This window comes from Haplochromis burtoni, unplaced genomic scaffold (assembly GCF_018398535.1).
Source record: "Haplochromis burtoni strain Fernald_Lab_line unplaced genomic scaffold, NCSU_Asbu1 Contig_317, whole genome shotgun sequence".
Taxonomy (NCBI): Eukaryota; Metazoa; Chordata; class Actinopteri; order Cichliformes; family Cichlidae; genus Haplochromis; species Haplochromis burtoni.
The window spans coordinates 131901-142239 of NW_024582678.1; the positions used below are offsets into that span (position 1 = coordinate 131901).

The 10339-nt window shown below is 39.3% G+C and overlaps 1 protein-coding gene across 4 annotated transcripts in view; it reads left to right on the forward strand.

The window, feature by feature from the left end:
• Window positions 1-10339, forward strand: part of bach2b (BTB and CNC homology 1, basic leucine zipper transcription factor 2b) — a 96281-nt gene that overhangs the window by 42070 nt on the left and 43872 nt on the right. The window contains exon 1 of one of the 4 annotated variants that reach the window (XM_005942114.3): window positions 2569-3996. The exons of the other annotated variants lie outside the window; for them this stretch is intronic. The gene's annotated coding sequence lies outside the window, so the exon portion shown is untranslated. Of the gene's footprint in view, window positions 1-2568; window positions 3997-10339 lie in introns of those variants that run through there. 4 annotated transcript variants of the gene reach the window in all.

Below are 10339 nucleotides of genomic sequence, written 5' to 3' on the forward strand. Positions count from 1 at the left end.
GAGAGAGAGAGAGAGAGAGAGAGAGAGAGAGAGAGAGAGAGAGAGAGAGATACTGTATTGTTAGTGGTATCTACTAGTTTTTACTTGGTATGCACAGGCTAAAGTAGTACAGTGGTAGATTTTGAGTCATTCTGCAACAGCATCACTTTTCAGTCATGTTTAGAGATGCCTTAGCTTAACTCGTTCAAATCAGCTGACTAATGATTGCTTTGTGTGAAACCTGCAATAGCTTGCATACGTTTGAGACAGCCAAGCATCACTGATTGCTGTGAAATATGATCAGCGGTTACAGAAACCACAGATACATGCTGCATATGAAGACTGAGAAAAGTATACTTTCGCAGCACTATAGTGGCTGTGAGCGCTACAGTCTGATTGATACTATAATATATTACAATGCATTTGCACTCAGTGCAGTGGTATCAATATCACAGTATGTTTTCTGACAGACTACTATCAGCACATGGTGATTACTCAGGCAGAGTCGTGTTAACATTTAAAAGTGAAAACAAAAAGGAAAAGCACTAGTGAGTGCGTCAAGAGTTTCCCACAGAGGTATTTACACGTATTTTTATCACAGCCAAGTATCCAGTTTTTTTCATTTTCATGTAACACTGAAAAGATCCAGTGTATTACTTTGGAGCCCCGTCACCTAAAAAGTACATTTCCATACAACAAAGCATTATTTTATAAATTTTAAGGAAAATGGTTTTTTTTCTTCTACTTTTTATACTACTCACAAATACATTTGTAATAAATCTTTTCTTTTAAGTTCTTGTTTTCCCACTGCAGCTGCTTTTCAGAGCACCAAGAATATGGGGGAGTTGCTATGCTAAACAATGATCGAATCCTAAACTTAATCAAGTAGTTTAGTGAATCCAAGATCTATCCAAAAGGTACCATTTCCTTTTGTTCAAGAAAATGAATTCCAATTCCATTTTTCATGACTCGTGTGATTAAAAAAATCTAAAATCAACATCAGAGATGGAAACGCAATATATCGGTCTGCACACAGCCCACTAAAGAAAATCAAAGAAGTCAACTTTCAGACGTGCATCCGTGAACCTATTTATCACCACAAGTATTAGAAAAAGTAGCTAGTTTACTAACCAAGAGTGGTGGTTTGCTGTCCAAGTCAAAATGAACCTCTTGTGTAGACATACTGAGAAAAAAGGAATCTCCTCTAACAACAGAGAAGCTGTGTGTAAGCGGTATTGTGGTAATTTTATTTGTGTGTGTGCACATGAAGGTGCTTGTGCACATGAAGGCGCGTGTGCACACGTGTGTTTGTGCGCATATGTTTTCAGGATAACATCACCTCCCAAATTAGCTCTCCCACACAAAACTGCAGAGGTCATCTAACCTGGTATGGCCAATCGCCGGGTGGGTGTGTGAATGTTATGCAGCCTCCCCCCACACTGACTTTACTGCAGGCAGAGAAAACTGACAGCAGTGGTTGTTCAGCAGATTTGTAGGGATCACCCCAATAACATAGAAGTAGGCGTGTCAAAGGCGAAGAAGTAAGCACAAGATAATAAGAATCTCCAGACTATTGTTCTGTCTGAAATGTCACTTTGAATTGTGGAAAATGGTTAGAAGACAGTCTGAGGTGTAATGTCTTCATGTGACACAAATATGACTTTTTCCAAACATATGGAGGCTAGCTGTGTTTGGACCTTTTATTGTTTATATAAGTCTTGCTGTACAATGAACTTAGTTTTACTTTCAATTTGGGTTTTGACTTCTGACAATTTTGAAAAAGAAGAAAAAAAGACAAACAGTTATTACAAAACTCAAAATTGAGGGCTTCCTGATTGATGTGCACAAGTCCAAAATCTCTGCAGCCTCCTAATGTGGACAATTCAGACAAGTTAGTCTTAACACCTCAGTTACATCACTGCAGTAATGTGCATCATATTTCTGTTGGCATAAAAACTAGTGACACAAGATCAGATCACTGGAATAAGCAGAATTGTCTTATGGAGCTGCTGGACATCAGAGCAGAGATGCTAAAGGATGGCCTTCATTTTTATTACCTGCTTTAAAGATTGCTTTTGAAACACAGCAATTTATTTCTGCAAGACCCTAAATGGACTGGACTGAAAGAAGTCAGAATTCTAATGCATTTAATTAATGCTCTGGACAAGAATTTGGATGAATACAAAACCTGCAAAATGCATTGTGAAACGAATGAACTGAGTGAATGGATGATCAACAGTTGAGTGGGGCCTACTCCCACGCTTACCTGTGGTCTTTTCTGAGTACTCAGAAATTGCAAAAGCAAGATGATGACACAAAGTAGATAATCAAGGAAGAATATGGCGTCCAGCTCCTTTTTAGCAATGTCGGACATTTCTTTGTGCTCACTGAGCAGGATATTAGTGATCAGTCACATGATTAAGGTTCAAGGTTCAAGGTTCTTTATTATTTGTCACATGCATAGTTATACAAGTATAACACACAGTGAAATGTAACCTGACATGTTCCTCGACATGTGCAAAAATTTGGGGGGTGTAGAGGAAGAACATTATATATATATATATATATATATATATATAGTATATACACTGGGTGAATGTGCAGCAGTAGTAGCAAGCAGGTGAATTCTGTACATTAATATGAATAGATATCTGACATGGTGTCTTTCATTTCTTCCCTCAGATCTCAGCTGAATATTTGCATTGTACCACTATAGTTTTGCACATTTTTTCCCGTGCTTAACATTTATAAAACATCACTTATGTGTATTCTTAAAGCTCGAGATGTCACACATGCGAGAGCAATGTGTGAAAAATGCTTTTTCTCTGCTATCTCAGCATGCTTGTGCCCTCTAGCCCACTCACACATGTACACACGCCCACATACACATCCACATGCATCCAGCCATGGCTTTTGAAGGTTTTGACGTGGGCGAAGCATCTGTGTCAACTCTTTCCTGTGGGGAGACTTTCCACTTGCTTTTATTTCCATGAGGGTTTTGCGCATGAGTCTTTGTGAACCTGACAGTTGAATTTTTTCTCTTTGTGCACGCATAGAATTTATTGTATCATGTAGCCCGTCCACTTCTGTTCACTCTATCTGTTCTTCTGGGCTTATTTAGTAATACAGAACACAGGCTGGTTCTGGGCAATCACTTTTCCTGACAATCACTGGCATAATTAGTGCATCTGTTCCTTCTCAAAATGTATGTTGGAAAGCTCTGCACATGCTCTAATCCAATCTCTCACAGGCTGCTTTTCTTTTCTGCACTTTTTGGGTGTTTTATTCCATCATCAGTTACTTGCAAGCAGTCTGCAAACTTGTTCCCTTGTTGTTTTTCTCAATTACACAGGAAGAGGTTAAGACAAGCAGATTTTTTGGGTGCGCAGGTGTACCTTGTCATCGTCATAAGATGCAATATTCTTTCTAGATTTACTGCATATACAGTATATGCTCTGTGGCAACTGTTGTGCTTGTTGTGCAGTCGTCAGATTTAAGGATAAAGCTGTGCCTCTGGAAACCAAAGTGGGTCAGAGTCACACCAAAATACTTGGCAATTGCTCAAAACTAGAATTCTGAAATGTTGACAATAAAAGAAAAGATTAGACTTGGGATTAGGTTTGAGACGCAGCAGCTCTGCTTCAGACATTTGAGGCAGTAAGCTGAGTCTATAGATAACCCCAGCGCTGCTATCACATGTGCAGTGTGTTACCATATAAGACAGCAATATGACTCACCCCACTCACTGACCTACTATGTGGGAAGTCATGATTCATGCAAGCTGCATTTAAGCAGGCAGAGTCCAAAAATATTCTAGCATGCCATCACACAAACACATACACAACTGTCACACGCACACACACTTACGCATAGCTCACTTGCTCAGTCATACTCACCTCCCACAAACATTGATAGGCTCAGATTCTGTTGGTAACACACAGTGAGAGACTTGACAAAGTTGTCAGAGCAAAGAGTGGAATAACAAGATGACTGGATGTATGCTGATGCCTTTCTGAGGTAATGCCAACTGGCACCACTTTATTGTTATGAATATTTTCTGTTTTTCTGTCTTTGTGTTGAATGAAAAGATGACAGAAGAAGTAAGTAAACTCTTATGCAGGTGTTTGGTTCAGTGAAAGTTGCTGTATTTTGGTGAAATGCAGCCATAACTCTGGATAATATTCTCTGTTGCTTTACACGACTTTGTTCAGCAGATTTTTCGAGACCAATTGTAGTGGAATACAACTATAAATAGCTTCTTGATTCTTATGTGATATAAAACCAAAATGTCACAGAGTATTTGAAGAAGAGTCTAGAATATGGTTAGAAAACATGTGGCTAACACTGTTAACCATCAGTTTAGATGCCTTTATGCAGCAGACAAATGTTTCAAGCTTTCACTCATAATATTTTCTCGATGTCGGTGCACTTTCTATTTAGATGCTGACCTTCTTATCAGATTCTTCTCATTGTCTTTGATGATTTCCATTCAGCTCGGGCTCCACATTATTGGCCTTTTAAAGGTCTGTTTTTTCAGTGATGTGGCTAAGGTCACTGTCAGGACCTTTCCAAAACTGAGAGATAAGAGTCATGGTGTTAGTGAGGCTGTTTGCAGACTGATGCAGGTTTATGGTCTGTAGTCTATAATCAGTTTCAACAGCAAGCACACTTCAAGAGGACGCAGAGCTTGGGTTGGGATGAAGAGCTGTTGAGGACGTTTAATGGAAGGATACAAAGTAGGTTCATCCTCAGCCCAGAAAATGAAATCAGTAGTCTAGCAGATGTAGTCTAGTTCAGTTTGGTGCCACGGCGCAAGAGTTGATGATCGGGTGTGGAATTTATGGTTTTCGGGGGTTTTATCGTTAACTCGGTTTCCCTGGGTCTTTTCCCGTGTTGTAGTTGTGTGTCTTATTTTGAAAGAAATATTTACGGGTTACCATAGCGACCAGAGAGCATTTAGGGCAGAGATGAGGATTTTAATCTCAATGTTGTTGGCACATTTCAGGAGGACACTGCTAATAGAGTTACACAATTACACATTATTATTATTTTTGCAAAATACCACAGTTTTTGTCTTGGTTGTATCAATTCATTTCACAAACAACTTTTTGAAACATCTGAGGTGTGAGGAAGCAGGGCAAAGTGTCTTTCTTTCTGATTACGCTTCCACATACCTCAGCATTTGTATGTATCAGCAGAATGTCTCAGACATGGATGTCTTGCATATATTATCTCAGGATCGATATCAGCAGCCTAGTGACGTTATAAAAAGCTGTTCGCTTTATCAGTACCATGGAGAATGAAAAGCCTCAGGCATGGATGTTTGTGAACTTTCTGTGGTAAGAGTGGAAAGCCCCCAAAAAACAGTTTGGCAAGAATCTCAATTCACAGTCTTAATAGAAGCAATTCACTTCTGGGATGATTTTATGTTGGTGTTCAAATGAAAAATGCAGAGGATGTTCTGTTTAAAATCATCCATCTTTCTCCATCTTTCTTGAAGGTGTGAAGAAAAATTGGATTTGCATTTAAATGCTCAGTTCCTTCCTGTGTTGCAGTTTTCTTGCAAAGCTATCAACCTTGTGATTTAACAGTGTTGGCTGAATACTGAGAGTGCAATTAAAAATGTTTAGACACTACTGTGAGTACATAAGATAGCATGTTTTGTCTGTGACACTAACAGCTCAAAGACGGAATGAGTAATTATAAATTTGTATTTTTCTTGAACTATTTCTGGAATTTAATGTGTGTGAATGTGTGTGTGAATGGGTGGATGACTGGATATGTAAAGCGCTTTGGGGTCCTTAGGGACTAGTAAAGCGCTATACAAATACAGGCCATTTACCATTTACCATTTAATGGCATTCAACGGGTTATGCAACAGGCTTATGAGCCATAGAGGTCAGAGAGTTTTATCAATTCATAGATTAGCCCTACTGAAGTTAGAACATAAGTAACACAGATCATTGTGATCAAGGGAGCATGTTGAATATGTGTTTTAACTACTACACAAATTGCAGCCTTCAAGTCAGAGTTTTTGGATGGACAAGCACATTGTGATGTCACATAGGGGGAAGCTATCTGTTAAAGCCAAATTAAATTGGCCTCATGTGGCTCATATTGGAACTATAGTCTTTACCTAATCGTTCAATCCCAGAGATTTGGAATTTGTATGAAAGAGCACGGAGTTTCCTTTCTGGTGCACTTCTTCTTATCTTATTCTTATTACTCACTTTAAATGTTTATTTCAGGCACTTCCACACAGAAGTCCAGTTGGTCAGATGCGGAGTCTTTTATTTTAGATGATCAATTGCTCTCTCTAACCTCATCATGCGTACTTTTTCATCTATTCATCCATGACCACTTATTTACTTTCATCGCAGGTACACCCTGGACATCGCAGGGCAGACCTGCAACATACTTTGTTGTAGTGAGATCCTAATTAAGCCCCTTTGCTTTCATAAAAAGATTTAAATTGGAGGAAAATCTCAGCATTTCTGTGGGTTGTGAACTGCGAGATTGTGGCTCGATTTTTTTAATACATATAAACACCATCTTTTGGGTCATATCCGATTTGGACCTTGGGACCTACTATGTCAGCCGCTTGGTTATAGAGTTCCATGCCCTGCCTGCTACCATCTTGCACCCTGTTGTTATGTGCTAGATTGTCTCAGTAGCAGCCTCAGTCCAGCTTTGTCCAGTCATTGGTACGATTTTTCAATATCAGCCACTTCATCTATCTTCTGGTCATACATGCCATGCAGGGGCCTGTCCTTCTACGATGGTTCCTCTTCTTGCTTCTATTCATCACCCGGTTTGTGCTGCCTGAAGTATTCACTAAGCACATGATTGGTTGTGGCCATCTTCCTGATGTATTCATTGATCTTTTATGTTTCATTCTGGGTAGTGGTTCTGATACTCACCAGCCCTTAGCAAGGGTCTTGGACTTGAGATGAAACCCACCAGGTGAGGAACTTTCTTGTCTTGATGTCAGTGGCTTTTACCGCCCTATTATCCCAGCAAGGTATCTGATGAGTGGCAGGGCATAGGTGTTGTTCTTCCCATTCAGCATTAAATGATCAGCAAAATTGATGTATTGTTCACTCCTGGCTTGATGTCATCCATGTAGAGGAGGCAGTATCCATAGCCAGTCATGCTAATGATCTGGCCAAGGGGGTTCAGTGGGAAAAGAGCACTCCTTGATAAATCCTGCACTCGATGGTAACTTGTGCAACTGGCTTGAAGTTGGCCTCTAGGGTTGTTCTCCTTATCCCCATTTAATTCCCAATGAAGGCTCTTAGGGTTCTGTTGAGCTTGTATAGTTCGAAGTATTTCAGGATCCATGTGTGAAGTGTTGAAGTGGTTCAAGTGGTGCGCAGGTTGACCACTCTGGAGCTTGAAAGAGACTAGCCATCTGCCTTGGCCTGAAACTGAGACCCAAACCTAGCTTGTAGTGCTATCCTAGATCCACTCTAACTGCACCTGGTTGGCACTCCATTAATGTGACACCAAAACTAAAACAGATTCTAAAAGCTATATAAAATCTTATATAAAATTTTCCAATGATGATAATAGGACAAAACAGGACAAAAGGTTGGAAACTTTAAACATCTACAGTTTCAGTCAGATAGATCACGTTTGAAATATAATGTGTGTACAGCCTCCCTGCCCTTTACTTCAATTAACTATGATATAGATAGAAATTGAAGTATTTAAAAATCAGATAGATGGATGTGCTCTTCTAAGACAGTGAAACTCTATTGCTATGAGGGTAAAGAGAAGTAAACTGTTTCATTTAAGGAAGTGAAGCCTTTCTTAAAATAATAACAATAATAATCAGCATGTTGTATTCAACGACATTATATGTGGATGAGTGTTGCGAGTTCCAGGAGAACTGAATGCAATTTTAATTTGTACTTTACTCAGTATGACTATCTAATGACATAGTCATACTCTGGATTAGAAGCTTCTACTTACCTCAACATCATCATCACACTTCTTGCTGACATTTGCCACCTTGAACAGTTCCAGGGGCATCCGTCGCTTTGCCTAATTTGATAATTCCAATTAAAACTGTGTTTATCCTCAGTGTGATTACAATCATCTGTCTCGAGTGCTCCTCACTAATTGTGTACAATGATACAGCTTTCATGTTAGTTTCCCTCTGAGTGTACTGCCTCAGTAGATAATGCTGTTAGACTGTAGTAGCAGCAGTTGAGACTAATCTTATTTATTACAAGACGCCACAGTGTGCAGACTCACATGGATTCAGACACAGTCATGTTGTTTACATCCTTGGTCACAATTTTTTATAAAAAGAAAGAAAACAACAACTCAATGCCTATTAGACATGATCTTCCTACACTAAGCTGTAGGGAAAGCCTTTCTACTATGCCTCCTTTCAGACTTGTAGCAGGTGTTAATGAACATGCCTGTGGGGCTGATTCCATATTCTTGACAATTGTTATGATAACTTTAAAGGTAAATTCCAGAGAGGTTTAATACTATAAAAATTGCCCATGCCTTCCTTGTACAGTTTTGGCACCATTACTGACTGAATTTGACATGTTTTTTATTCAATTCAATTCATTATAGTTTTATTTATATAACACCACATCACAACAACAGTCACCTTTACACAGTCACAATAGTCTTAAGCCTTTTTTGGGAAGATAAAGACTCTACAATCATACAGAGGAAACCTCAACAATCCCATTTTAGCTAGCACTTAGCGACAGTGGGAAAGAAAAACTGCCTTTTAACGGGAAGTAACCACCAGCAGATCCAAGTTTAGGGAGGTTGCATCTGCTACAACCGTTTGGGGTTGATGGGAGAAGACGGGATAAACTGTGGAGGTGATTAAATGCAGACTGGTGTATAAACACATAGTGAGTTAAGGAACTTAACCTTAACTATGTGCTTTATCAAAAAAGGATAAAGCACATAGAGCTTATAGTTAGGGCACCCTGCCTACTTTCAAGCCTAATGTTGAAAGTAGACAGGGTGTCTATTTCCCAAATTTAAACTGGGAGCTGGTTGCACAGAAGAAGGGCCTCAAAACTCAAGGCTCAGTCTCCCTAAGAACCCTAAGAACTACTAAGAACTACAAGTAAGCCAGCAGTCTGAGAGCAAATGACTGAATTTGGGTGATGTGGTAGAATGAGGTGTTTAATTAAGATAAGATGGGGCCTGTGAGAACATGTGCGGTTTTAGATAGAAAGAAGGCAACAAATCAGAGATGCTTGATTCCCTTGTATATATAACTAGTGATAACTAGTGATCCTGAACCATGCACTAGTTATGCCTCAATAGGCTTAGGCTTCTCACAATGCAGAGCATTTCTTCTTCACTTACCTCTTTTCACTCTCTGTCTAAATATAGTAGTGGAGCAATTAATAAACTGGCCCTTCCTCCTATAGTTTGCCTTTTGTCCCATCTCTCTCTGCTCTCTCCTCTTTTCCCTTACTCCTAACCAGTTGTAGCAGATTACTGCCCCTCCCTGATCCTGATTCTGCTTTCTCTGGAGCTGCCGTCCTGCTAAAATAGAGATCTTACAATATAAAGTCACCTAGGTTACTGTTGTGTTGTTATGAACTGGCATTATATAATGAAATGTAATTGAAATAGGACTGAATTGAATGTTTTAAAACTAGGACTTAATGGATGATATTTCCCCATCTCCTTCATGGTTTGAGACTCAGCTAAAGAGGAAAGAGGCTAGTTTCACATGAAATGCTGGAGTGCACTGATATCATAGTGTTCTCTGGAACAGTATGTTTTTTATTATAGGAAAAAACATGCATCTGCCACTAGGGCTCAGTCTAATCATAACTTAGTCCGTCTCCTTCCTTCCACCCACACTGCATGTTAGCTAGTCTGCTGAGACACTGAGAGAAAGGGGAACACTTTATAGAGCACATTATAGCACACTGTCACACATTACAATCCCACCTTCTTAAATCCCCCAAACCAAAACCTGTCATGTGATACAATCAAGCTGAAGCTGACTCACACATTCTGCTGTTTTTCCCTTTTCACTTCACTGATTTTCTATGCAAATGTGATTTTTCTCTTCAGGGGCTAAACGTTACTCAACTTAGCTGTGTTTCTCCATAACAATCATGAGACCTACTGAACAGATTACAATTGATGTGTGTGACGGAGGAAAGAATGATGCAGGAAGCCTTAAACAGGCCTTAAAAACCTTTTGGCTGGTAGTATATTACCAGAATAATCATTTGCTAATGTTAGAGAAGAATGCAGTAATACCAGTAATATTATAAAATAGATGTGACTGACACATTTAAGCTAAGTAGAAGGGAAGAAACCTTTTACATCCATCTGTGCATCTAATCAAACTTCT